This window comes from Cervus elaphus, chromosome 5 (assembly GCF_910594005.1).
Source record: "Cervus elaphus chromosome 5, mCerEla1.1, whole genome shotgun sequence".
NCBI classification, from domain to species: Eukaryota; Metazoa; Chordata; class Mammalia; order Artiodactyla; family Cervidae; genus Cervus; species Cervus elaphus.
The window spans coordinates 91,858,008-91,884,518 of NC_057819.1; the positions used below are offsets into that span (position 1 = coordinate 91,858,008).

Consider the following 26,511-nt stretch of genomic DNA (forward strand, 5'->3'; position numbering starts at 1 on the left):
GGGAATACTTCCACAGCCCCACCCAAGACTGACCCTGCAGAGTCACACTGCGACAGTCCCAACTTCCAGCCACTCTTCTCTGTATCCTAGTATCTCCTCTTCCACTTTTCCTCATTGCTTTATCCGCGCATCATGAGATGAGTGTATTTCAGCCAACATGTACTGAGCGCCACTGTGTGCACCCTGGGAGGAGTGTCAGCGAGCACACACAGCCCGCGTCTCCAAGGAGATCCTGGCAAATCCTCATCTCTACGGTTCTGGCCTAAAAATGAGATCCAGGACCCACTGAGGGGCTTCCTTAACCTTTGTGTTTCTTCCTGTGGTTCTGCACGGTCCTCCTGAAGCCTGGTCTTGCCGGCCACTCTTAAATTTCTGTTCCCTGCGGTCTCTTGCCCCCAGAAGAGGTGGTTTTCTCTGTTGCTTTCTGTTTGTTTCATTTTGTTTTGTTTGGGCTGTATTTTCACAAGTGTTTCTCAGCCTGTCGCTTTTGGCCAGCTGCTTCAGATCTCTGAGTTTGGCCTCCCAAAGGCAGTCATGATGTTATGGTGGGAAGGGATGGTCTTGGGCACACAGTAGGACATTGATGGCTGCCTCAGGACTTCAGGGTATGCCTGCGCTCTGGGGGAGAAGGCCCCAGTAGCCTCCTGACTGGTAATTCCTTGCTAGCTCTGTGACCTGCGCGGCCAGTTCCCTGGTGTTCCAGTGGCTAAGACTTCACACTTTCAATACAGGGGGCCCAGGGTCTATCCCTGGTCAGGGAACTAGATCCCACACACCACAATTAAGAATTTGCATGCCGCAATGAAAAGATCCTGCAAGCTGCAGCTAAGATTGTAGATGTTATGTGTGGCAACTAAGACCCAGTGCAGCCAAATAAATAAATACAAATATTTTAAACATAAATAAAAAATTAAAAGGAGATAAGAATAGCTTTATTTTAGACTCTCGAGAGAAGTCTTTGAGATACAGAAGGTGTGCTAGACGATACTTAGAAGGGATTCAGTATTTTTATTTCACCTCCTCTCACTTAGCATTATTCTAAAACACTTGTCCACATGTCTCTGTTATCTTCCTTTCCGTCATTTTAATCAGTGCATGCTATTTCACCCAGTGGGTATGCTGTAATTTACCAAAACATTTCCCCTGTTATGGGACATTTCGGTTGTTTCCAGATTCCTGCTCTTATAAACACCGTGGCTGGAATCATCTTTGTACAAGGACCTCTTTATTTTTGTTCCTATTCGGAATTCATTTCCTTGGGATAATTCCCAGGAATGGAATTATTGGGTCAAAGAGCATGGATATTTTTTGTAATGGGAGTTGCAAAACTGTCCTCCAATTTCTGCTTTTTTTATGATAGCTGTCTTAAAATTTGTATTCTTAGTTGAAAAGCTCATTTTTTTCCTTTGCAATCCTCTTTAATCTCTATGCCTTTCTTCTCCTACCTACCTGACCTTTTTGGGGGGTCTTGTTAAATCATTTCCCATTTTCCTCTTTTAAAAAGCATCCTTATTGAGTTGTAATTGCCAAATAAAATTGTAAGACATTTAAAGTGTGCCAGTCATTCCCTGTCTTGAATTTGCTATTTATTTCTATCTACTGTCTTCTGCCCATTCATTCACTGACTGTTTATTGAGCGTGTACTCTGTTTGGTTTTAGGTACTGGGAAAAGAGCAGTGAAGAAGATAGAGTGGTTCCTTTAATGGAAAGAGAAAAATAAAAAGTCAATATAGAGAGACAGGTGGACTGAGGAAAAGAACACTGCAAATGGGTGAGAGTGATGGGATGGGGAGACGGCTGCTTTATTATTATTAGTTTATTTTTTATCTTTTGGTGGCACCTTGAAGCTTGTGGGATCTTATTTCCCCAACCAGGAATTGGACCCAGCCCCCCTGCATTGGAAGTGCAGAGTCTTAACCACTGGACCGCCAGGGAAGTTCCTAAAAGGCTGCTGCTTTGGATGGGGTCATCAGGAAAGCTTCCTTCCCAGAGAAGGTTTGAGCTGAGTGTTAAAAGATGAGAGGGCAGTGGGCTTGTGAAAACTTGGGTGAAGAGTGTTCCAGGCAGAGGGACTAGCATGTGCAAGAGCCCTGAGGCAGAAGTGAACTTGTTGTGTTCAAGGACCAGAAAGGAGGCCAGCCTGCCTGGACACAGTGGGAAGTGGTGGTCCATGAGGGCTGTGGTCTGCCATGACCTCAGGGAGGTCTCTTGGGCCTTGTCCTCAAGTTGGACCGTGGTCAAGAATTAAGGCACTAGTTCATCCAGTAGTTGTGCCTGCTCCAATTATGTGCTAGGCATTGTTGTAGGATGTAAGAGTGGATGAGAGAGTCAGCTTGGCAGGAGAGCTTGTAGATGAGTAACCAATAGAAGGTGCCAGTGAGGTGTGAATGGAGGCCCATTGTGCTGCCCGGCTGACTCATCTCTGCATCCTGAGATGTGCGGGGACTCGGGAAATGTTTCTTGATTTGAACCAAGTCAGGCCCTGGGCTGCAAGCCTTCACCGTGGCAACTGAAACTCAATTGTCTGCTGTCAGGCCTGGCAGTCTCAGCCTGCCAGGGAAGGGGCCCCGAGGACTGAGGCTGCCAGCTCAGAAGTGGGGCTGCCCGTATCAGGTATGAGTAGCTAGGCAGCACTTATGGGAAACAAGCCTGAGAAATAGTCGTGGGAAAGCCCCTGTTTACCATGCTGCTTTGCCCTGCCCCAGTCTTCCCTGATTTGTGACTCGCATTGGAAATGAAGGCTTGCGGGCTCTGTGCTTGTCGTTGTTTTCTTCTCTTATACTGTGTGCTGTGCTTATTCGCTCAGTCGTGTCTGGCTCTTTGCGACCCCATGGACTGTAGTTCACCAGGCTCCTCTGTCCGTGGAGATTCTTCAGGCAAGAATACTGGAGTGGGTAGCCTATCCCTTCTCCAGGGGATCTTCCTGACCTGGGAATTGAATCGGGGTCTTCTGCACTGCAGGCGGATTCTTTACCAGCTGAGCCGCCAGGGAAGCCCTTTCTTCTCTTAGGGCAGGGCAAAGAGAAGGGGATCCCAAACTTTGGGGCAGCATACACTGTATACACCTAGTGAGCTGTGACTGTGGCAGTTCCAGGAAATGGACCTGGTGGAAGATGTTAGCTGCCATTTTGTTTGGAGGCAACTCATGAGCCAACTTTGTGGCTGGGGAAGTAAGGCTCAAGGTCACAGTAGTCAGTGGAGCTGGGGTTCAGATCTGGACTTGTCTGATTTCACACCTGTGTGCATTTCATTGCACCCCTCAGAAACCCGCTTGACCCTGGACCTTGTCTGGAACAGAGAGAGGTCAGCTCCGGTAATGCTCAGAATTTTGAAAGCAATAATGCTATGTGGAAAAGGGTCTGAAAATCTCCTTTTCCATGCCATTTGGATGGGACTACCTCAAAGCTGTAAGCAGGATGAGATGACCACAGCATCAGGGTCCAGATTAGCAGCTTTGCAGAGGTGGGTGCTCCTTGTTGAGAACAAAGATGGAGAAAAAAGCATCCTGGGGGAGGGGGAGGCATGTTCAGAGTGAAGGCTCTTCCCCGATTCCATTTCAGATGAACTTGGCTTTTCTGTCTTTTTTAAAAAATCTTTTGGCCACACTACATGGCATGTGGGATCTTAGTTCCCTGACCTGGGATTGAACTCGTGCCCCCCTGCATTGGCAGTCAGTTCGGAGTCTTTTTTAAGTATATGTGCTGCTGAAGCGAGCACCGGTTCGGAGTCTTAACCACTGGATCACCAGGGGTGTCCTTTGCCCTCTGTTTTGAAGTGCCCTGGTTAGAAAGGATAACATTAGTTGTTAGCACTGGGCAACACTGGTGCCTGGTGAGGATGACATGCAGGCAGGGTTATATTTTAAATGTTGGCGAATCTTAGGAGAAAGAAGGTGACAAGTCCCTGGGGAGATTTCCCCCTGGTGGCCCTGACTCATTGTGGCCGAGGGGACTGAGCAGAGCAAGGAAGAATCCATCAGTGAATGGAAACTTGTCTTTTTATGGGACAGGAAACCTTCTCTGTTGTGGTTGGCCTGGTGGTTTAGGAGGAGAGGTGAGCATTTGAGACAAAGCGCTGGGCCAGTCTTAACAGCTGCATCTTTGACAATTTTGAGAGTTTTAGGAAGTAGTTCTAAAAAGAAAAAAAAAGGAAAATGAAAAGAAACCAAAAGCCAAAGAGGTCGTTACTTGCCATACCTGTGTGCAGCAGCCGGGCTGTGAGCTGCCATGTGACTGATGGAAACTGGCTCCTTGGCCCCACTTCGTCTGCACCCTCCCCCACCCTTTGTGGTCCCTAAGCCAGAGCAGGGTTCTGACTATTCTCAGAAAAAGACTTAGGTGGCCTCAAATGACCAGACCTTGTCTCAGGCATCTAACAGCTTAAACTAAACTTCCTCTCTAGCCCTGTTTGGTTTAAGCAGTTTCCTGGTCTGGCAGGATTTGTTTTCTTAGCATCCGTCTTGTCAAAGCCCCAGTTCCACTTGTCACAGCAAACTGGCCCCCTGGCCACCCTGTAGCTGCCAGACAGTGCCTGTCTTCCAAAACTCAGACATGCTGTTCCCCTGGGGAAGTGGAGCCCAAGTGAGTGGCCTCCTGTGGTCCTCTGTCTGGGCTCCTGCCTTCTCTTCCCCATTTCGATCACAGGATGGTGCTTGTTCTTATTCTAGAAAGATCTGCTGGTTCATGGGCTGCCTCTGCATTTGGAGGAAAGGCCGAGTGAGTGAGCAGCACCCTGAAGTAGGTTCTGTTGTTTGGCATGGATTTACACTCTTCTCCCTTCCTGGGTAAGCTGTGTGTCTTTGGGCAGATTACTTAACCTGTCTGAGCAATAGTTTCCTCATCTGTAAAATGGAGATTATAATAGAATTGTTCATAGTAAGTGAGATGAGTCATATAAAGCACAATGCCTGACACAGAGAAAGATTCTATATATTTTATTATTCTTGGTTTTTCCAACAGGTGTTTAATTAGCACCCACTCTGAGTTGGACACCCACTCTAGGTTGGTCATTCTTCTAAGTGGGGAAGTAAGTGAACAAAATGGACAAAATTGTCAGCTCTGTGGAACTCGGGTTTTGGCTATTAGAAGGAGACATTCACAATAAGTGAATAAGGGAAATATATTGTTTGTTAAATGATGGATGTGCTATGGAAAAAAATGAAAACAGGAAGACGGCCAAGGCGAGGAGTGGACCCTTCAATGAAGGGTCAGGATGGCTTTGCAGAAAAGGTAGTATTTAAGATCTCAGCAGGGTGAGAGGGCCTCTTTGGGGACGTATGTTTGGGGAGGAGCTTCGGAAGCTGAGTCTAACAAGTGCAGAGGTGTTGGGAGTGGGCCCGGCGTGCTGGGGCTGGGTGAGGCTTCGAGGTGCCCTGAGAAATGCCTCAGTGGTGCGGCCCGCAGGTGCCACCTGCCCTCAGGTGACCTTGAGCCTGGGCATCTTGGAGCAAGGGGAAAAAGGGGATGAGAACAGATATTTGTGAAGAGTACCCAGGGGGCATGTGAGCTTCTCAGCAGGCCCACCCTCTGTCCAGTAGAATCAAGGGAATTTTGAAACTCAACCCTCCTTTCTTTTTAAAAAAATTTTTTATTTTGTTTTGGAGTATAGCCGATTAGCAACACTATGAGAGTTTCAGGTGAACAATGAAGGGACCCAGCCGTGTATATCCACGTATCCATTCTCCCCTAGACTTCCCTCCCATCCAGGCTGCACATAACCCTGAGCAGTGTTCCCTGTGCTGCACAGTAGGTCCTTGTTCTCTTATTGAAAAGTGGAGTTTGGGGGTTGGTCCTCACCTCCTATAAAAAGTCTTGCCGTTGACTTTCTGACCGTGTAGGTGGGCGGTGGGGTCCTGGCTGGGGCCCCCTGTGGCCCTGCCGCCCACTAAGGACGCGTCACTCCGGCGAGCTGCTTTCATTCTTTCCACAGCATTCGCTGGATCCCTGGGGGTAGATCATGCCTGCACCTCCCGGTATGACTCTGCTCATCTGTAACCCCAGGCCAGCAGCTCCTCTTGAAGTCGGTCCATCCTTCCAAGGGAGCTTTCCTAAGGCAGTCATTCAGCAGAAGAGAAAAGCAACATTTATGAGGGTATTTGCATTATCCGTAATACAGAAAACAAACAAACGGACAAACAAGGTAGCTGTCCAGTGGCGAGGAGGTCGTGGTCCACAGCACATCATGGGTTGTTAACACACACAAATGTTAATTATGAAGCCTGGGTAGAAACATAACCGTATTTATGTCACGTTAAAGGAAAACATAAAGAGTGCAGAACTGCATCTATGCAGCTTTGTAGTTATGTAAATTGTAAAACTCTGCAGATGGAAAAAACTAGAAGAGAAATGAGTTGTGTGTGTGTGGGGGGAACTGTTTTTGGAAAAATTCGATTGTATCATGATTATTTTCATTCATTTGTTTATTAGAGTAACGAATATTCGAGTGCCTGCCACACCAGGGCACAGATAGTGGTGGCCCTGACCGGAGAACCCTGCAACCCCAGCCCACTCCCCCAGCCCCAGCCTCACTCAGAGCGCCCAGCACCCCCCTTCTCAGTGCTCCCGGATCAAAGGCTTGCCACACGGGCGGTGATGCAAAACTCACACCTTCTGGAATAAACATCAGATTCTGGGTCCCACAGCTTTTCCCTCAGGGCCTTCGTGGAGTCTGCTGAGAAGCAGAGAAGTTTCCAGAGCCGCCACCCCTCCTGAGGGAAGTGCTGTTTCTAGCAAGTAGTCCCTGTGGGCGCAGCCTGCCTGGCACCCAGAGGGCTCCCCACGTCTTGGCCGCCCGACCTGATGGCCCCGAGTTGAGATCCAGTCTTCGAGGGAGCACCCAGTCCTGGCTGCGAGGCCCGCTGGGTGAGGGGCCCTTCCAGAAAGGAGAACCACTGCTGTGGGTGTTTACACTCACTGAGCAAATACTGCCGGTGATGCTGCCCAGGAAGTCGGCGGTGGGCTCAGGGACACCTGAGCGCAGATATTGACAACCGCTTACAGCCTCGCTGGCCACATTCTGTGCAAAGTTCTCTGGCTGTCTGGACGGTGATGTGGCGGTGAGGAGGACATTTGTGACCAGAGCAAACGTTTACTGGGTGCTCGCTGTTCTAGGCTTTTGGCACAGAGAATGCTGTAACCGCCAGTCCTTCTAGCACCCCAGGGGTGGGTGTAGGTCTCGCCTGCATTGCATAGCGGGGAGCTGAGGCCCAGAGAGTTGGGTGGAGGTGGTTTAGCCTCCTGAGGTCACACCCATGGGGACAGAAGTGTTAGTCGCTCAATTGTGTCTGACTCTTTGAGACCCCATGGGCTGTAGCCCGCCAGGCTTTTCTGTCCATGGAATTCTCCAGGCAAGAATACTGGAGCACATTGCCATTCCCTTCTCCAGAGGATCTTCCTGACCAGGGATCGAACCTGGGTCTTCCCGCATTGCAGGGAGATTCTTTACCATCTGAACCACCAGGGAAGCCTCATGGGGACAGAGGTGAGATTCAAATCGGAGACTGGCTGATTATAGCGCCCACACTTTGGTGTTTTCTTTCTTTCTTTTTTTTTTTTACACTTTGGTGTTTTCTGTGGCATCACGCATTCACTGGAGGAGAGGTGCTGAATCAGGCTACATGTTGAAAACTGCAACCAGGACACCCCTCTACCTTCCCCTCCCCCTCCCTGCTCTTCCCTCCCAGAGTGGAGTGCCCTAGCCTCTCTGCTTGGCAGCCCCTCTGCTTGCCACACCGAATGCTCTGGGACAGCCTCCGGTCCTCCAAGAAGGATGACTGATGCACTTTTGCTTTAAAGGAAGGATTTCCTGTTTCTTTCAGGACAAAGACTGTGTTTGACCCCTTTATCCAGCAGCTTCAGGGCCTAGTACAGTGCTTGGCACGTACTAAGTACTGAGGAATCCATGAGGGTATATTGAGATCGGTATATTGTGATCGGCACTAAATGCACCTCCTGACATTTCTAGAGAAATAATGTGAATCAGTGGGAAGGACCATCCAGCGCAGGGGATGAAATGTGGCCTCCGGAGTCAGACAGCCTGGGTTTGAATCGTTTATAGCTGTGACATGGACTGTTTCTAACCTTGGGTAAGTTTACTTTTCTGGGTGTCAGTTTTCCCATCTGTATAATGGGGACAATCAGAAGACCTTGTAGGGGCTGCTGTGAGGATTAAATGAGTAAGTGCATAAAGTGCATGGAACAAGCTTTGCTTTGCATGGAACAGTAAGCACCTGATAATACAAGTTGTCGTTTTTTGTTCTTGGGTTACTGTCATGTAGAAAAGTAGAGCTGGACTTCTAGGGTGAATCGCCACTCCCCCCCGCCCCCAGCTGGGAGTTTGGGTTCTTACTCTGTCTGTGGCTTTAAGGTCCAAACTGAAGGCCACCAACCTCCGTGCCCTTCCTTTGCCCAGTCATGGGGCTCTGTTTGTAGCGTGACTGTTAGTAGTATGAGCGGTAACCAGGAAGGTTAGGTGTAGGTAGGGGCGGGAGCATTTTGTTCAGTTGCTAAGCCGTGTCCGACTCTTTGTGACCCCATGGACTGCAGCAAGCCAGGTCTCCCTGTCCCTCACCACCTCCCGGAGTTCGCCTAAGTTCATGTCCATTGAATCAGTGACACCATCCAACCATCTCATCCTCTGCCACCCTCTTCTCCTTTTGCCTTCAAACTTTCCTAGCATCAGGGTCTTTTCCAATGAGTTTGCATTAGAGTTGGCTACCTCTTTGCATTAGGTAGCCAAAGTATTGGAGCTTCAGCTTCAGCATCGGTCCTTCCCATGAGTATTCAGGGTTGATTTCCCATAGGATTGACTGGTTTAATCTCCTTGCTGTCCAAGGGACTCTCAAGAGTCTTCTCTATCACCATAATTTGAAAGCATCAATTCTTTGGCATTCAGCCTTCTATATGGTACAACTGGGGAGTCTTGGGAGAGCCAGATCCCAGTCCCGACTGTGTTGTCACTGTTTCCCTGGACAGGTTCCCTCGCCTTCAGGGAGACATTTCCTAACCTGGGTGGTGAGAATGATGTGGGGTCATTCCTGGGATGACTGGACCGAGATGAATACCCTAAGACTCGGGGCAGCACTCAACAGGTGCCCTGCCCCAACCCAGAGGGTAAGGACCCCTTTCACACTGGCCTGAGGTCCCTGGAGCCTGGATAAGCAGGGGCAGGAGGAGTGGATGGCTGGTTTCCTTCCACCTGCAGCACCAGGGGCTGAGTCAACCCCCGCTCCCCCACCTCTGTGCGTTCTGCCTTCTGCTTGTCCTGAGGCAGGGGTGGCAAGGTTGGAGGGGCTCTCTGAGTGCAGGTGACCGTTGTGACCACCGTGTGCTGGCTCTCCCCTGGCTTTTTCTTCTCAGCCCCCTCCTTCCCCTCAAGATGATCGCCTTTCAGGCTTCCCTGCAAAGGCGGTCACCCCAGGGCTCTGCTGGGGGCTTCTCCCGGGTTCCCAGTGGGTGGGTTCTGCTTGAAAAGAGGAAGGGCTTCTGTGGGGCGTGAACTGCGAGCGCAGGAGAGAAAGGCGACCCTGCTCCCCGAGCCTGTGCAAACACGGGTGTGGTGAGACCCCCACGCCATCGGAGTGTCCCGGTCACTGGCTGATGGAGGGGCGGCCGTACAGCACAGTCGGCAGCCTGATGCGTGGAGGCATTTGCGGTGCTGCGGCCCGAATGCGGCCGTTCGGGGTGAGCTGTGCGGCTGGGGGCATCACGGCCAGGCGACATTCTCTACCGGCCGCTGGCCATGCAGGCAGCGGGCGGGGGGTGTCCTGGAGAGGAGCCAGAGTATGGACGCTTCTTTTCCTTTTCTTGATGCGTGTGCGCATGCGCGCACCGGTGTGTGGGGCCTTCTTTTTTTGGCGCGCGTGCGCGCGCGCGCATGCGTGCACCTGTGTGGGGTTAGATCTCAACCGAAATAAGATCTTGATAAGAGGTTCAGGGAAAGATTAAATGATACAAGATTCTCTTAAAAGACATTAGTCAGCTCTTGTCAGCTGTCTGCTGAGAACCCTCAGTGACGCTCTGATTCCACTTGGTGTAAAAGCCAAAGTCAGGGTCCTGGTTTCTTTCCTTCTCCCCCATGGCTACCTCTGCCCCAACCCTTCTGGCCTCCTTCCTGTTATTGGACACGCCAGGCACCCCCAGCATCACCCTGCAGCCTTTGTCTGTCTTGGAATGCCCTTCCCCTGATGCCCACAGGACCCAACCCCACCCCGCCCCCACCCCCCAGCGAGGGAGGTCTCTGACCACACTCCCATCTGTCTGTCCCCTGTCCACTTCATTTTCCCCTTTCACAACACTGTATGGTTTTACCTCTTGATTGCCATCTCCCCTCTCGAGCATGAAATTTCCAGAAGGGTAGGGATTTTTATCTGCTTTTGTGCACTGATATATCCTCAATACCTAAATAGAGTAGACCGGAATCATAGTATTCAAATGAATGAAACAATGAACAAAGTAAGTTATAAAGGAAACTGCTAAAGCCTCGTGCCTCTTGGCTGTCAGAGCACAGTAGGATCCTTTGAGTAATTTTCCAGTTTGGGAAAATTGGAGTGATTGTAACACCACCTGTCAAGGGCGAGCACCATCTCTTTGTGTGTGTGTGTGTATGTGTGTGTGCGCGCGCGCGTGTGTGTGTGTGTTCTTTTGTGTCTACCAGGATAATGCTGGGTGTGGCCCAGGCTTCTGTAACTGTTGTTATTGTTCAGTTGCTAAGTCATGTCCAACTCTTTGTGACCCCATGAACTGCAGCACGCTAGGCTTCCCTGTCCTTCACTATCTCCCAGAATTTGCTGAAATTCATGTCCATTGAGTCAGTGATGCCATTCAACCGTCTCATCCTCTGTCACCCTTTCTCCTCCTGCCTTCAATCTTTCCCAGCATCAGGGACTTTTCCAGTGAGTTGGCTCTTCGCATCAGGTGGACATAGTATTGGAGCTTCAGCTTCAGCATCAGTCCTTCCAGTGAATATTCAGGGTTGATTTCCTTTAGGATTGACTGGTTTGATCTAACAGTTAAGGGACTCTCAAGAGTCTTCTCTGGCACCACAATTTGAAAGCATCAATTCTTTGGTGCTGAGCCTTTTTTATGGTCCAACTCTCATATTCGTACATAACTCCTGGAAAAACCATAGCTTTGACTATACAGATCTTTGCTGGCAAAGTAATGTCTTTACTTTTTAATACTCTGTCTAGTTTTGTCATAGCTTTTTTCCCCAAGGAGTAAATGTCTTTTAATTTCAGGGCTGGAGTCACTATTGCAGTGGTTTTGGAGCCAGTAAAATAAAATCTGCTACTGTTTCCACTTTTTATTTTGCCTTGAAGTGGTGGGACTGGATGCCGTGATCTCAGTTTTCTGAATGTTGAGTTTTAAGTCAGCTTTTTCACTCTCCTCTTTTACCTTCATCAAGAGGCTCTTTAGTTCCTCTTCCCTTTCTGCCATTAGAGTGGTATTATCTGCATATCTGAGGTTGTTGATATTTCTCCCAGCAATATTGATTCCAGTTTGAGTCATAATGGCATTTTGCACGATGTATACTGCATGTAAGTTAAGTAAGCAGGGTGACAATATACAGTATTCTGCATATAAGTTAAAGAAGCAGGGTGACAACATACAGACAATATACAATGTACTGCTTTCCCAATTTTGAACCAGTCTGTTGTTCTATGTCCAATTCTAACTGTTGCTTTTTGTCCTGCGTACAGATTTCTCAGGAGACAGGTAAGGTGCTCTGGTATTCCCATCTCTTGAAAAATTTTCCACAGTTTGTTGTGATCCACACAGGCTTCTGTGATTCCAGTTGTAATAATCCTCTGATGTCAATTTACAAAATGAGACAAGCTTTGACTGAACCAGTTTTCATCACTCCTTTAGTTAGTGCTGTGGACGTTATATCCTTTGGCTTTTTTGTTTTGTTTTATTCTGGTCAAATATACCAGAGATATTGGACTGAATCCTTGATTTGCACTGACTGATTTTCTCTGAGATCACTTTCACCTCTAATTCTCTCTCTCATGGACGAAACTAATAGAAATCATAATGTAAGTTCATAGCACATAGGTACCTCACTGTAGCCAATGAAACTATGCTGCACTTGGTATGTATGATACCATTGGATTGGTCAAAACCTGAACAAACTTTTTGGCTAATGCAATACTTACGTCTTGAAAGTGTTAGTCACTTGTGTCCAACTCTTTGTGACCTCATGAACTGTAAGATGCTAAGCTCCTCTACCCATGGGATTCTCCAGGCAAGAATACTGGAGTGGGCAGTCACTCTCTTCTCCAGGGGATCTTCCTGACTTATGTCCTGGGGCAGTAAGTAATTTCTCTCAGAATAGTTAGGCGGGTTCAATGTGACAATACTTTCCCACTGCTTAGGAAAAAAGTGTACGTACTACTGATGGTGCTGATGATAAAGGAGTACTGCTCTGACGTGAGGGTGAAGACTATCTCCAAAAGCTGAAAATAGATAATGCAAGCTTAGGAGATCTGTAATCTACAACACTAATTTTTTGAATCGGAACTACGTTAGTGCTGCTTCATTTAAAGTAGGTCAAAAGTCAGGTGGGATGCCTGGGGAAAGCTGGGGTTCATTTGTGTATGCAGGTGCCTCAGGGTACAGGCGGATAGCATGTGGGGAGACTCTGGCCTGGGGTGGTTTGGCTCCTCAGCTCTTCCTGAATTTGCAGAAGCAGATCTTGCCCTCAAACACCAGCAAAGAGAAGGCTGGTCTGTCTCTCTGGGTTGCTGAGGCTGATTTGGAGCGGGGCACTAGGCTGCAGGTACCAGGAACCCATTATTTAGATTCCTCAGATGTAAGTTCAATAAAGTTATATGATTGTAGGACCTCCTTGATGGTCCAGTGGTTAAGAATCCACCTGCCAATGCAGAGGACACAGGTTTAATCCCTGGTCAGGGAACTGAGATCCCACATGCTGCAGGACAGCTAAGCCCATGCATGACAACTACTGAGCCCACGTGCCTAGAGTCTGTGCTCCGTAACCAGAGAAGCCACGGCAATGAGAAGCCCGAGCACCACAACTAAGAATAGCCCCCGCTCGCTGCAACTAGAGCAAGCAGCAATGAAGACCTAGTGCAGCCAAAAAAATGGTACGTGAATGTAGGCACTGGGATTTGGGGTTAAGGACCAATTAGTATTTGGCCCCAATTATGTTAATTGCAACATTGTTTATACTGATGCCAGTATTCTTGCCTGGAGAATCCCATGGACAGAAGACCTTGGCGGGCTACAGTCACTGGATCCCAAAGAGTCAGACATGACTGAGCAACTAACACTCACTTATACTGATGAAGAATTGCAAATAATTTAAATATCCATCGTCCTAAACATGCAACCTTGGGATACTGTGTAAGTGGAGTTCATTTAGCTCGTTTGGCCTTTAAAAACAGCAAGCACTTGTTGTGAGGAATTACTGATTGAAAGAACATTTGCGATGGGGGAAAAAAACACAACACAGGTTAGTAAGCAATATTTGTTGTTGTTGTACTCAGTTGTGTCTGATTCTGTGCGACCCTGCGTACTGTAGCCCACCAGGCTTCTCTGTCAATGGAATTTTAACAATATGACTCCACTTAATTATTAGGAATGAAATACGTGGAGGAAAGAAAAGGCTATGCATATGCTCATTGATGGTGGATCTCTTCCCCTTGAATAATGGGATAATAACTAGTCTAATTTTTTCTGGATGCTTTTCTTCCTAGTTTTTTTTTTTTCTTTCCAGTAAACATGCATTTCTCATGTATAGGGGAAGGGAAATCATGTTATAAATACAAAAATATTTTGGATGGATTTTTATGTTCTTTAAAATATGACAAGCATTTTTCATGTGTTATTTTTACCCCCGCTATAAATTTTAGCCACTCGATTACCCAGACCTCACCCCAACGTAATGCAAATATCTGCTCAGATGAGGTGTCTTGAGTCTACAGATCAAAAAATAGACTTTTTTTTTTTCAAACGTGTGAACTAGGAACTCGAGAATGATGAAGGATAAATGGAAAAATTCACAGAGCAGCTCATTGATGGATTCTTTGAAGTGAAATGATGTGTTCTTAAAAGGAATCTAAAACCAGGAAAGAGAGCATTAGATTCTATCAGCTCAGTTATGAGTGACATAAAAATAACAGACAAGTGCTTTTCCCCTGTGAGCTTACGTGTCATCTCATTCTGAGATCATTGGGATGATCTGGTTTAAGCGAAATTCTTGAGGGAACTATTTGCAAAGGTTGAGATGCATCAAAAAGATTGTGTTGCCCAGACTTATGGCAGCGCTCACTCCCACGTCCCAGCGGCCATGGGTGATGGCTGCTTAGAGTCCAGTCCCACTGCAGGAATTGCCTTCAGGCCCAGGGACCTTCCTCTCTCGAAGTAACCCCCCATCCATGATGGGTTACAGAGGGCTGACCCCTTGCCCCCATTTGGGACAGCTCCGATGGTTCAGCTCCAGAGTTCGAGAGTTTCGCATGGGCCTGATTGCAGCCTCTTTTTTGCATCTGAGTCATACAGAGCCCAACTGCCCAGGCCTGCTTCACCGCACGCAGACATCCATTCCAGTCTGCTTGTCTGAAACCCTACCTCAGAGCCCCGATTTTACAGTGAGTAGGTGGTGGAGAGGGAAGTGGGACTCTCCTTTCTCAAGCTCTGGCACTCCTGGTTGGCATTACCGTCAGGATTGTCGTCTGGCGTTTCGTTGCCCTTTAACCACGTTCAGAGCAAGTGGCTTAGATTCTTGAGGTCCCTAATGAAAACTGAAGGCTGCAGCCCTGGGTGGGGGCCAGTGAATCTTCTTACCTCTCCCCGTGTGCCTCCCCCCACCTCCACCTTCTGGGCCTGTTGACAGTGGCTGCTCCCAGAGGCTGGACCAAGCTGCCTGCTGGGGACAGGCTGCCCAGCACAATCCCCACCTCCAAGAATTTGGACCTGCAGGGCGTCCACCTGTGCCTGGGATGGATCTGTGCTTCTGCTGAGGCCAGCATCTGTGGCAACCCTTTGCCTGGGGCGTCCAAGCATTCAGTTTTACTGCTACAAAGATCTCAGATCATTACCCAATCCAGTGGCCGCCTGTTGATAAGCAGATGGACAAATGGAGGACGGTTGCTTCCTCCGTGTTGGGTTGGGGGCCACTCTTCATGCCTGCAGGACCAAGTTCCACCTCCTCAGCATGACACTGCCCGCCTCTCCGAGCCTCCTGTCTGCTCCCTGTCCCCACCCCCGGAATCTCGGAGTGCACTGGGATCTCCCTGAGTGCCTTGCTGTTTCAGACCTTCTAGCGTCTTCTCTGTGGAATGTCTGGAATCCCCCTTGTCTCACTGATGGCCCCTCTCATCTGTTTCCTCTTTCCCGCCCTATCTTTCCCCAGCAGGGAATGTGCTGGGCCCTGAGCAGCTCATTTTCGAGACTTCCCCTGTCTTTGTTCCTTCGTGGCCTCCCTGCCTTAGAAACTCCGGAGAATTCTCTCCTGTTCTTACCTTGCTGTGTGGTGTGGCCCATTTCCTGGCTGGACCTCTGGTCCCTAGGCTTGCTCTGGCATGCCTACCAGGAAAGAAATATTGATCATGGGTTCCCAACATAGGCATTTTCAGGTACAAATTATATCAGGCTTCCCTGGTGGTCCAGTGGTTAAGAATCCTCCATGCACTGCAGGGGACACGGGTTTGATCCCTGGGCCGGGAAGATTTCACTTGCCGCAAGGCAGCTAAGCCTGTGAGCCACAACTGCTGAGCCTGCGCGCTCTAGAGCCCATGAGCTGCAACTCCCGAAGTCTGCAGGCTCTAGAGCCGTGCTGTGTCAAGAGAAGCCATTGCAAGGAGAAGCCTACACATCACACAAAGCCCACCTCCTGCAACTAGAGAAAGCCTGCGAGCCCTAAATAAATAAATAAGTAAATACTTATATGCCTGTACTCTGCGCTCTTATAGAATGTCTATGGCAGTAATACATCTACAAAAATAGACGCTCGAAAGGATGAAATTCCTAGATTGGGAGCTCCTGGGCTGGGGGAGGGGGCAGGTCAGAGATTGGGTCTTGCCTGCATCCTCAGTGCCAGATACCGACGAGGCGGACTTTGCTTCACGGAGGGAAGTTTGTGGGTATGAGAACTTGCTGGAAAGCAGACAATGCCGGGAGATTTGGGTGTTCTGTTCTGATGGTCCTGGTCAGTCCCAGTGTTGGAGGCCTTTGTGGGGAGCCTCCCTGCCTCCCTCCCCTGAGGGTTCTATCCTGTTCACAGATTCCGGGGAGTGATAATGACAATACTGATAATTCTCATTTATTTAGTAAACATTTACTGAGCACCTAATACATGCCAGACACCATAGCTGTTTCTCCTGCTATACTGGGAGTGGTGGGGCTTTTCCAGGTGGTGCAGTGGTAAAGAACCTTCTTGCTAATGCAGGGAACAGAAGGGACGTGTGTTCGATCCCTTGGTCGGGAAGGTCCTTTGGAGTAGGAAATGGCAACTCACTCCAGTATTTTTGCCTGGGAAGTCCCATGGACAGAGGAGCCTGGTGGGCTACAGTCCATCAGGTTGCAAGGAGTCGGACATACCTGAGCAACTGAGCACGCACGCATGCACGCACTGGGAGTGATACCTCACATGTGTAAACTATGTCTTGTGTTTTTAAGATCTTTTAAGAAGTTTACATGACTGAGTCTCTTTAACAATACTCCCTTCCCTGGGACTTCCCTGCTGGTCCAGTGGCTAAGACTCCAGGCTCCCAGTACACGGGGCCTGGATTAGAACCGTGATCGGGGAGCTAGATCCCACATGCCACAATTTAGAGTTTGTATGCTGCAACTAAGACCCAGAGCAGCTAAATAAATAAATATTAAAAAAAAACCCAACACTCCCTTCCCCATGGGATTTAGGGGTTTACCCCATTTTTACAGGTGTGGAGACATCCAGAGAGAGATTAGGGAAATTTCCCAAAGAGAGCTAGTGGCAGAGCCTAGATTAGAACCCGCTTTCCTTGGCCAGCCCAGTTCCCTAGCCCTGCAGCACCACCCCCTGCCTGCTGGAAGGACTGTCCTGGCCTTCAGAGCAAGGGAAGTGCAGAGAGAGTCCCGCTTCGGCGGGCCCCTGAGGAGTTGGGTCTCCATCAATGGGGGTGAGGGTGTGGAGCCTCTTCTCACATGAATCCTCCTGGTTCAGGCTGTCACCCTGGCTTGGCGTCAGTATGTAGGTCATCAGGGCCCTTGGACTGAAGCTGAAGCAGAGAGACAAGGTTCATGGATGGATTCTGGGCTCCTGATTTGTTTGGAACTCCTGGGGAGAATCTCCCCAACCCCAGAGTTGAGGAGGGAATGGGAAGTAACAGGCCTGATTGGCCCTTTATGGGCAGAGCAGATTTAGAGGAAGCCCAGATTCACTCCCTGCCCCCCAGCCCCATCTCCACCCGCCTCTGCTCTGGACCCCTTGTGCACTGGGCCGTGTCTCACTCAATGAGTGGGGAATGGGCTTTGGAGCCTGGCAGGCCTCAGTTTGCCATTCGCTGGCTCTGTGACCTTGGACAAATGACTTCCCCTGCCAAAGCCTTGACTTCCTCCTCCGTGAAATGGGATAACAACAGATTATCCCACAGAACTGCTCTGAGAACTAGATGAGGTCCTGTATGCAAAGAGCTTAGGAGGCCAAGTATGTATTAAGCCAGGGGTCCCCAGTCTCTGGGATCTAATGCCTGATGATCTGAGATGGAGGAGATGTAATAATAGAAATAAAGTGCACCATAAATGTAATGTGCTTGAATCATCCTGAAACCTCCCCCCCTCGCCCCCACTACCCCATCCGAGTCGGTGGAAAAATTATCTTCTGCGAAACCAGCCCCTGGTGCCAAAAAGATTGGGAACCGCTGAGTTAAGTTATAGAGTAAACGTTTTCCAGATGTTAGCTGTTCTAATTGCCATCCATGCTCCCAGTGCCTGGCTCGTGGTGAGGTACTGTTTGCTGAACAGACTATGTGAGCTCAGGTTTGTTAGCATTTGTTAAATAAGGAAATATTAAAATTTGGTTGGAGTTGCTTCTGGCCTTCCATGAATGAAGCGGGCATGGTGGATTTTAGGATCCAGTTTTCCTAACCCCCTTCCCCGACTCCCAGCTCTGAGGTTTTACGATTCTTCTGTGCTGCCCTTAAGATGTCCTTCCATGTAAACACACCGACAAGGGTGGTATTTTACAACCAGCATCTGGTTTGGCTCCGGTGTCCACCGCTGGCTTGGGTCTGGATCTAAGGCTGTTGAGCTGGTTGGTCTGGTGCCTGGTTACTGGCAGGAAGACCTCAGGGTAAGTGCCTCCCCTCCTCTCCAGCTGTGGTTATGACTGCAAAGTGGCCAGAATGTGGAACTCCTCCAGCGGGTTTGCTGGGGTAGGGAGGTAGGGTCAGTTTTCCAGGAGGATGCCTGCTGAGGACATGGGAGAGGCCATGCAATTACAGTGCCAGGCATGTCAGGATGGGAGATGGGAACCCTGAAGCCTGCCCGTCTGTGTGCCCACAGGCCGGAGGCAGCGGCCCAGGGGACAAGGGGCCGGGAGGGCTCCAGAGCTGGTGGCTCCAGCCTTGACTCTGCCCCTCACTCCCATCCCGGGCCCCTCCCCTGATTCTCCTTGCCCCATCTGTGACTGAGGTTGGGGGAAGGGGGTGCTGGAGGCTGTGGCCAGGCCAGGCGGGTGATCCTTGGGTAGGAGCTGCCCGGGAGCCCCTGGGTGAGAGAGTGAGGGCGGAGGACACTGCCTGCACCTGGAGTCGTGGCCTGGCTTCCTGAGTCTGTCGCTTACACGCTGTGTGGCCGTGGATCGGAGCTCGGAGCTTCTGAGCTGCGGCTTCTTCAGCTGTAAAATGGGGAAACTGGCCCTGTGGGTACTTTCCCGATTTGTGATGCTGAAACATCCTGGAGAATTGCCAGTGACTGGTGTGTTTTTTTTTTTTTTTTAAAAGATAAGCAATTCCTGCCTATGGTAAAAGATATTGAAAAGTTATAAAAGGATATAGAATCAAACTAGCTCTCCCTCCTGTTACCCCACTGGCTCCCCCACCCCCATTTTCCCTTCTCAGAGGCATTCACTCTTGGAAGTTTTTAGAGATTTTCTATGCATATGCACCCATAAATGTATACACATGTTCCCACCATTAAAATTTTTAGCTGTGAAATAAGTGAAAGTGCAAGTCGCTCAGTCGTGTCCAACTCCTTGCGACCCCATGGACTATACATTGCGTTGCAGGCGGATGCTTTACCAACTGAGCTACTAGGGAAGCCCAGTTGTGAAATAGCATACATCCAAAAGCATGTATGCAATGTATGTACAGTCTAAAGAATGAATACCTGTGTACCCATCACTCAGGCTGAGAAGCAGAATTCCCAGTGCCTTAGATGGGAGTCTCCAGTATTCTTGCCTGGGAAATGCCATGGACAGAGGAGTCTGGCAGGCTACAGTCATAGGGTTGCAAAGAATCAGACACCACTAAAGCGACTGAGCTCGCACATTCCATTTACTGTGTTCCTCGTGCCATTTACTCAAATGAACATGCTCTTTATGTTCTTCTGTACTTTCTTTTTCTTTTTGTTTAAAATCTTTTGGCTGTGCTACGTGGCACATGGGGTCTTAGTTCCCCCACCAGGCATCTTAGCCACTGGACTGCCAGGGAAGTCCCTTTCTTTTTTTACTCATTTTATCTGGGGGATTGGCTTATATCAGGGCATATCAAGCTACCTTGTTCTTTTTAATAGCTTCATGACATCCCCTATATGTGGATGTGCCATTATTTTATTTGTTTAATGATTCCTTTTGATGGATATTCAGGGTGTTTCCAATCTTTTGCCATTACCAACAATGCTGCAATAATTCTTCCGGCTTCCAGGAACTGACAGTAATCAAAATACACTGTAAGAGGTTCAGTTGCTTCAGCTGCTTCACTTGCACCAGAACAGCATGGAGGCAGACCAGGGAAGCCCTGCATGGATGGCGCTGACCTCCTCACACCTGATGTCCTGTGCTTCTCTCCTTGCACCTTCCAGGAGCCAGTGATGCCTGTCTGATGTCATGCTTTCCTTGAAGCCCTCAGGGCTGGGGCCTCTGGGAAAGTACGGGATACCCCGGTGATGGGAACTAAGCTGCAAGCTTCTCTCCAAGCAGAAAAGTTCCTTTTCTTTTGATTATGCAATGTCCCTGTGAGGGACCAGTTTCTGCACTTCTGCTTTTCTGCATCTTCCTGCAGATGGAATGAAGCAGGGAACTGGTTTGGGGGTTCAAGACTAGGCCACTGGTGCTTTTGAGACAATCCTTTTCACATTCCCTTTCCTGCTCCATCTGCCCCTTCCTCATTTCTTCTTTTTCTTTTCTCTCTCCCCATTTTGCTCTTTTCCTTTTTGCATCCCCAAACCTACCCCTTTGGACTGAAATTCCTGGAATGCAGGCTTGTGCTGCCATCCACACATGCAAACGTTCTGGCTCCTTGCCTTCTGAAGGTGGATGGGCTCCATGAGAAAAATTAAGGGGTGGTAGATGCTAAGGTCAGGGGCTTCCAAGGTGGCACCAGTGGTAAAGAATCTGCCTGCTACTGCAGGAGAGGTGAGAGATACGGGTTCAATTCCTGGGTCAGGAAGACCCCCTGGGGAAGGAATTGACAACCCACTCTAGTATTCTTGCCTGAAGAATCCCACGGACACTGAATTGGAGGTAGCGGGGCCTTGGCTCCTTCCTTCTGCTTCTTGGTGAGTGATATTCTGCCCCTGGTCTCCTTACTTCTTCCTTCAGGGTGTGCAGCCGTGAAATGGGAAAGGCAGCCCTGAAACAGGAGGAGGCCCTGAAGAGTCAGTAACACGGATGATGATGGCCTTTGGGTTTGAGGGGCAAGGGAATGGGAGGTGGCAGTGCCCTCAGGGAGAAGAGGAGGGGCAGGCATCTTCTCAAAGTGACAGTGTTCCCTGGGTTCACCAGTCTGGGCAGAAAGCTGATGACCTAGAAGCTTCTCAAATAAAGTTGGTTCAAAGAAGCCAATAGGCCTAGCTCTGGAAGCACATTTGTATTTGTGGGTCTGTGTGTTCTGTCCTCTCTCTGGAGGGTAATAAAAGTGCGGTTGCCGAAGTCTATCTAGGCTCCCTTTCTTGTCAGCATACTTGTAAAAGTCACTTTTCTATGCCTCAGTTTCCACATCTGTAAAATGGGGCTGTTGAAGCCTGAAAGGAGACTTTCCTTGTAAAGCATTCTGCACACAGTAAATACTGCGTCAGTGTTAGCAGTTATGAATATCTGTTAGGTGGTTTTCAAACATTTTAGGCAGAGCAGTCCTCCTTTCTTTCCCTGGTAAAATTTTCCATGGAAAGCCAATATATTAAGATGATGAAATGGAGTGGCACTGGTTGAAAGGATGGGATGAGACGGTGGAAGGTGGCTCAGGGGTCTTTCTTCTGGGTCCCTGGGCTTTTTTCCTGTGATCCAGGGAGCAGCTTGCAATTCTTGGACATAATCGAGTTGTGCAGATTGATACTACCATTTTGGATGGTACTTTGCCAGTACTTATTAAAACTGAAAATTCCTTAGATCCAATATTCCAAGTCCTGGGAATCTGACAGGTGCACGTATAGGCACAGGCTGCGCAGTGTAGCATTGTGACTACAAGTCAAAGTTGAGAGACGCCCAAGTCTAGTAGTGAGGGGAAGAGTGAGTCAGTTATGAAATCCTATATACTATAAAGTGGACTGTCTTGGAGTTTCATGATATATTGTTAAAAAAAATCAGATGCAGAATGATGTATCTGGTGTGTTCCTATTTTTTGGAAGCATGTGCATATGTATTTATACCTTTAGCTGTAGATATACACAGATGCATGAGGACCCCATCATCCCCTGGTACAAGAACCACCTAGGAAGGGTACCCACCAAATGGTGAACTTGATGTTTAGGCGATGAAGGGGAGGCTGGTGTTTCTTATTTTATGATGTTCTTCCTGGTCCCCCCCCAAAGGCTAGGGCTTTGGGTAAGTTTGTTTTCTAGTTGGTGTTTTCCTCCAAATTAGAAAGACAGAGGTCAACTTGGAGGTAAGAAAACAGCTCCATGCTGGGTGGGGGGTTTGCCCAGCATCACATCTGTCTTTGTGCGGGGAGCCTGGCTGCAGGTGTGGGCTCTGATGTTATGAAAGCTGGCCTGCTGAACGCGGCGGGGGGGAGGGGGGGCCTGGCTCCTGCCTTGTTTTTCCCCTTGGCAGGCTGGCTCCGTGGGCTGCGTTCCTGATACAGTCTGCCCGCCATCTGTTGAGGAAGCAGTTGTGAGGCTGTTGGCGGCTCCTCCCTGCCATGCCTAATTTAATAAGCCACCCTTCTCTCAATGGGCCTCACCTAGGCTAGGGAATCGCCCTTTAATTATTCACAGGGGTCAGCCACCTGATGAATCTCCTTTGCCAGAGACAGATGGTGCAGACGAGCAGATGCGTGGCTTTGGGGAGGCGAGGAGAGACTCCTGGTGTGCGATAGCCAGGAGTGGGTGGCCTCAGAATAGAAATTCATGAAGCGTCTAGGAAGGTAATTATAAACACCAATAGTCTCGAGACTGTGGTTCAGAGGTGAGCCAAGCTGAAGAGAGCCGGCCAGACACACGGCGGGCAAGCTCTGCTTTCCTGTGAGCCTGGGGAGGGAGGGGCCAGCTTAGCTCACCTTCGCATCACTCGGAGATCTGTTTGGAGCTCTGCCTGCTTGTTCCTGGTGCCGGCTCAGTCCCCCGGCAACCATCTGGCATCCAGTGGTCAGATCCTTCTCCAGAGTCACTGGACCTGAAGCCGAATACTGGCTCTGCCTCTCACCTGTCATGTGACCTCGGACAGGCCCCTTCCCCTCCCTTGGACTGAATTTCTAACACTCCTCTCATCTCTCATAGCTCTAGAACATTCTGTGAGTGATATGCCCTACATTCCATTTTCAGGGAGTCACATGAACTGGATAAAATGCCCTGGAAGTTGAGGGCGCTTGGAGCCAGGCAGATCCTGAGCGGTCACAAGGGCAACGAGGCTGGCCTGGAATCGAGAGGAGGAGGGACACATTTTGAGCCTGAGTACCCCGCCTGAAAAACAGAACTGACAGTCCTTGCCTTGCAGGTTGATGAGGATCTGTGGAAATATGGTTAAATTCCTGGCACGTGGTGGGTGTTTAAATGGCATTATACACTTATATACTTATTAAATGGTATTATACACTTAGTACTTGGCATTCCCAACCCTGCTTCTTCTCTTAGCTGGAAAATATATTTCATGTTGGGGGTTGGGGATGGCATCGTCTTGCTTTATAGATGCCACTTCATAGAAAGCGTTGGCCTCGTTAACCTTCCCCAAAGCAACGTGTGTTCCTCCATTACTCTGATTATGGGTCACGTTGAGCATCTATTGTGTGTGATGCTCGTGACGACTTTGATCGCCTTTAATCCTCGTGAAACCCTATGAAGTAATAGGGACTATTATCCCATTTTATAAGTAAACAGATTGACACCCTGGGAGGTTAAGTGACGTGCCCAGGGTCACACAGTCAGTTCAGTGGTGAAGCTGGGGCTGGAGTCGTATCTTTCAAATCTTGGAGTCCTTGTCCTTAACCATTGTGTGTGCTTTTCAGAAAAGAGGCTGCATTTGGGGATCAAGAAAAAGCTCTTGGACAGTCAGATGGGAAGTCACGTCCTCAAATTCCTTAAGGTGGTAGATTTTTCTAAGTCACAGACCTTAGGGATCAGCCCCATACAGTGCTTCTGGCTTGTCAGACCCTGGGATGGTGGAGCCCATGGCCCATGTAGACTCAATGATTCAGTTTTGTCTTGTTTATTTGCTGGTGACATTGAATTACCTAAACCCCAGAGAAATGTGTTCTTAATTTGCCCTGTTCACGATGCTGATATTTTTTCCCCCTGTAACTCAGATTTAAATAACCCTTCCTTCTGTGTTGTCACGCACTTAAAAAGCAGCATCATGAAAAACCCCAGCCCTCAACTCTCTAATTATGGGGTACAGTGGAGAGGGAGGGGCACAGAATAGGAAATAATGGGATCATCAGAGCATTCTGAGTTGTAGGGTGACATTCGGTAGCAGGGTTGAAGGCTGTGTCTGCTGCTGGGACAGTTAAAACGCAAAGCAGCCCCTGCTTCAACCAAGATGGTTGACTGTTGGGTTTACACCCTTTAATTTGGGACACACAAGGGTCCCATACTGGGGACCATGGACATGGCTGAGCCCGCTTCTTCCTGGCTGGAGGGAAACCTGCGGCTCTTGGGGAGGTTTGGCTTTGTCCCCACCATTTGAGGTGGCTGCCATCCCTGTGGGCCTTTGATGTCTGCCAGGGTCTGGAGCAGAGGTCCGGAAGTGCTCTCGGGTCTCTGCGGACTAGAAACCACGCTCCTTCTCCCCCTCCTCTGTCTGACCACGGGGCGAGAGGGGATGGGAGCACAAAGAGCTACCGGGAACAAGCAAGGGTTTTATTTTTAAGGCCCTCAAACAAAGATGGGAACATTGAGAGTGATACAGTGGGAAGTGTAGAGGATCATGGGCATCCCTGGTGGCTGAGATGGTAAAGAATCTGCCTGCAATACAGGAGACCCGGTTTTGATCCCTAGGTCAGGAAGATCCCCTGGAGTAGGAAATGGCACTCCAGTATTCTTGCCTGGAAAATTCCATGTGCAGGGGAGCCTGGTGGGCTGTAGTCCATGGGGTTGCAAAGAGTTGGACACAACTGAGTGACTAACACGCACACACACACATAGAGGATCATTCCTGGGGAGGCAGGCTTGTGAGGATGAGGAATGAAGGAAGTGCATCGGCCTGGACATCCAAGCAGGTGACGTCGTGGGCCTGTGGGAAGGGAGGAAGGGAAGGCCACAGCAGGTGGCAGTAATTTGGACCGCCTCTGAGTGAGGTTAAGAGAATGCCTCTATCTCAGGTATTAAAAAAGCGAGTGAAGGGACTTTCCTGGTGGTCCAGGGGCTAAGACTCCATGCTGCTCCTAGGGCAGGCGGCTTGCTTCCATCCCTGGTTTGATCCCTGGTCGGGGAATGAAGATCCCACATGTCGCAACTAAGCCCGAGTGCCACAGCTCCTGAGATCGCGCCCTGGAGTGCGGCACTGCAAAAAGAAATAGTAATAATAACAATAACAAAAGTCAAGTGAAAGGGATTAGATTTCACCAGCCTGGGGTCACATGCCTGGTCAGCAGCCTTAACCAGATCTGGGATGTGGGGCTTCTGACTCGCCGTGCATCCAGCTTGTCTCTACTCTATAGGGTTAATATTTTCTCAGAGACCTGTTCAGGGACCTGTATGTAGGTTGGAATCCTCTGGAGACGTGAACGAACAGGCCTTTGAATTTATATTCAAAAGCCATCAAGAGTGGGAAGGAGGTTTCTGGCGCTCGCGCTTGTGTGAAAGCCAACTGGATGTCAGATCCCCATGGTGCTGTTTCCGAGTCCATGGCCCCGTCGTGGAGGCTCCCCTGGGAGCACCAGCGGGAGGCGTCCCTTCCAGGTCATCCAGGAAGCTGACAGTGGACCCTGGCCGCTGACTCAGAGTGGCCTGCTGGGTGGCTCCCTGCTCCCGGGAGGCGGCCCTGGCAGTGTCCCTGGGCCCAGCCCATGAGCAGGTGCCCCAGGTGATCCTGCCCAGACGCGGCGGCGGCAGGAGGGACTGAGGGAAGGAGCCGAGGGCAGAGCGGACCGAGGTGGGTGCCGTGGGTTAGCCGGCTGCTGGCCGGGAGTGTGCGGGGCAGGTGTGAGTTGCCTCCAAGTGGGGGAGGCCTGGGATTGTTGGCTGTTTCCTTTATCTGTCGGGGTGGCGGAGCGGGGAGGGAAAGAAGTTGGAAAAGCTGAGCAGGTTTTGGAGAAGGCGTCTGCTGGGAACTTGGTCTCAGGAGGGCGGAAACTTCTGGGCTTTTGAAAAGAATGTGCAGCTTGGAGGTGGAGGGGACGGGGTGTCATCAGGAGCCGCTCCTCTTTTACGCCCCCTCCCAGCCCCAGCCCCGCCCGGGTCTCTCACTTCCCTGGCCACATCCACTTGGCAGAAAAGCAAGTCTGTGTGTGTCTAACTCGGTAGTCCAGGGCCCCTCTCACACAGAGTGGGTGAGGTGCAGTGGTCAGCCTGGACAGGAGTTCGAGGACTTGGGGCCCCATGTCTCTCCCGATGCTGATGTAGGCCTGGCTCCTTGTTCTCCCTGCACACAGAGCCCCCTTCTCTGCCCTCAAGGGTGGAGATGGGCAGTGAAGGAGAGGGAGGCTGGGCGATGCTTTCCAATGCCCCGCCAGCTCTGAAATCCTAAGTATGATGTTGTCCAGAAAGACTGCCTCCTCCAGGTAACACATGACTGCCGAGTGGGTATTTTAATCGCTCTGACTTCAGAATAACAGGGCCAGTTTTCATGAGGGCTCACTGCTTCGCCGCTCATGCGATCCTGGTGGAACCTGAGTTGACGGCGAGGCTACAGTCGGTTTGGTTTTCTTGGAGCAGTCTGACACTGATCGGGCCCAGATACTCTCTTCAAAGCCTATGA

At 49.7% G+C, this 26,511-nt stretch overlaps 1 protein-coding gene across 6 annotated transcripts in view; it reads left to right on the plus strand.

Annotated features, from left to right (window-relative positions):
* Nucleotides 1–26,511, plus strand: part of KSR1 (kinase suppressor of ras 1) — a 162,201-nt gene that overhangs the window by 10,699 nt on the left and 124,991 nt on the right. Inside the window, exon 1 of one of the 6 annotated variants that reach the window (XM_043903139.1) lies at nucleotides 25,579–25,686. The exons of the other annotated variants lie outside the window; for them this stretch is intronic. The gene's annotated coding sequence lies outside the window, so the exon portion shown is untranslated. Of the gene's footprint in view, nucleotides 1–25,578; nucleotides 25,687–26,511 lie in introns of those variants that run through there. 6 annotated transcript variants of the gene reach the window in all.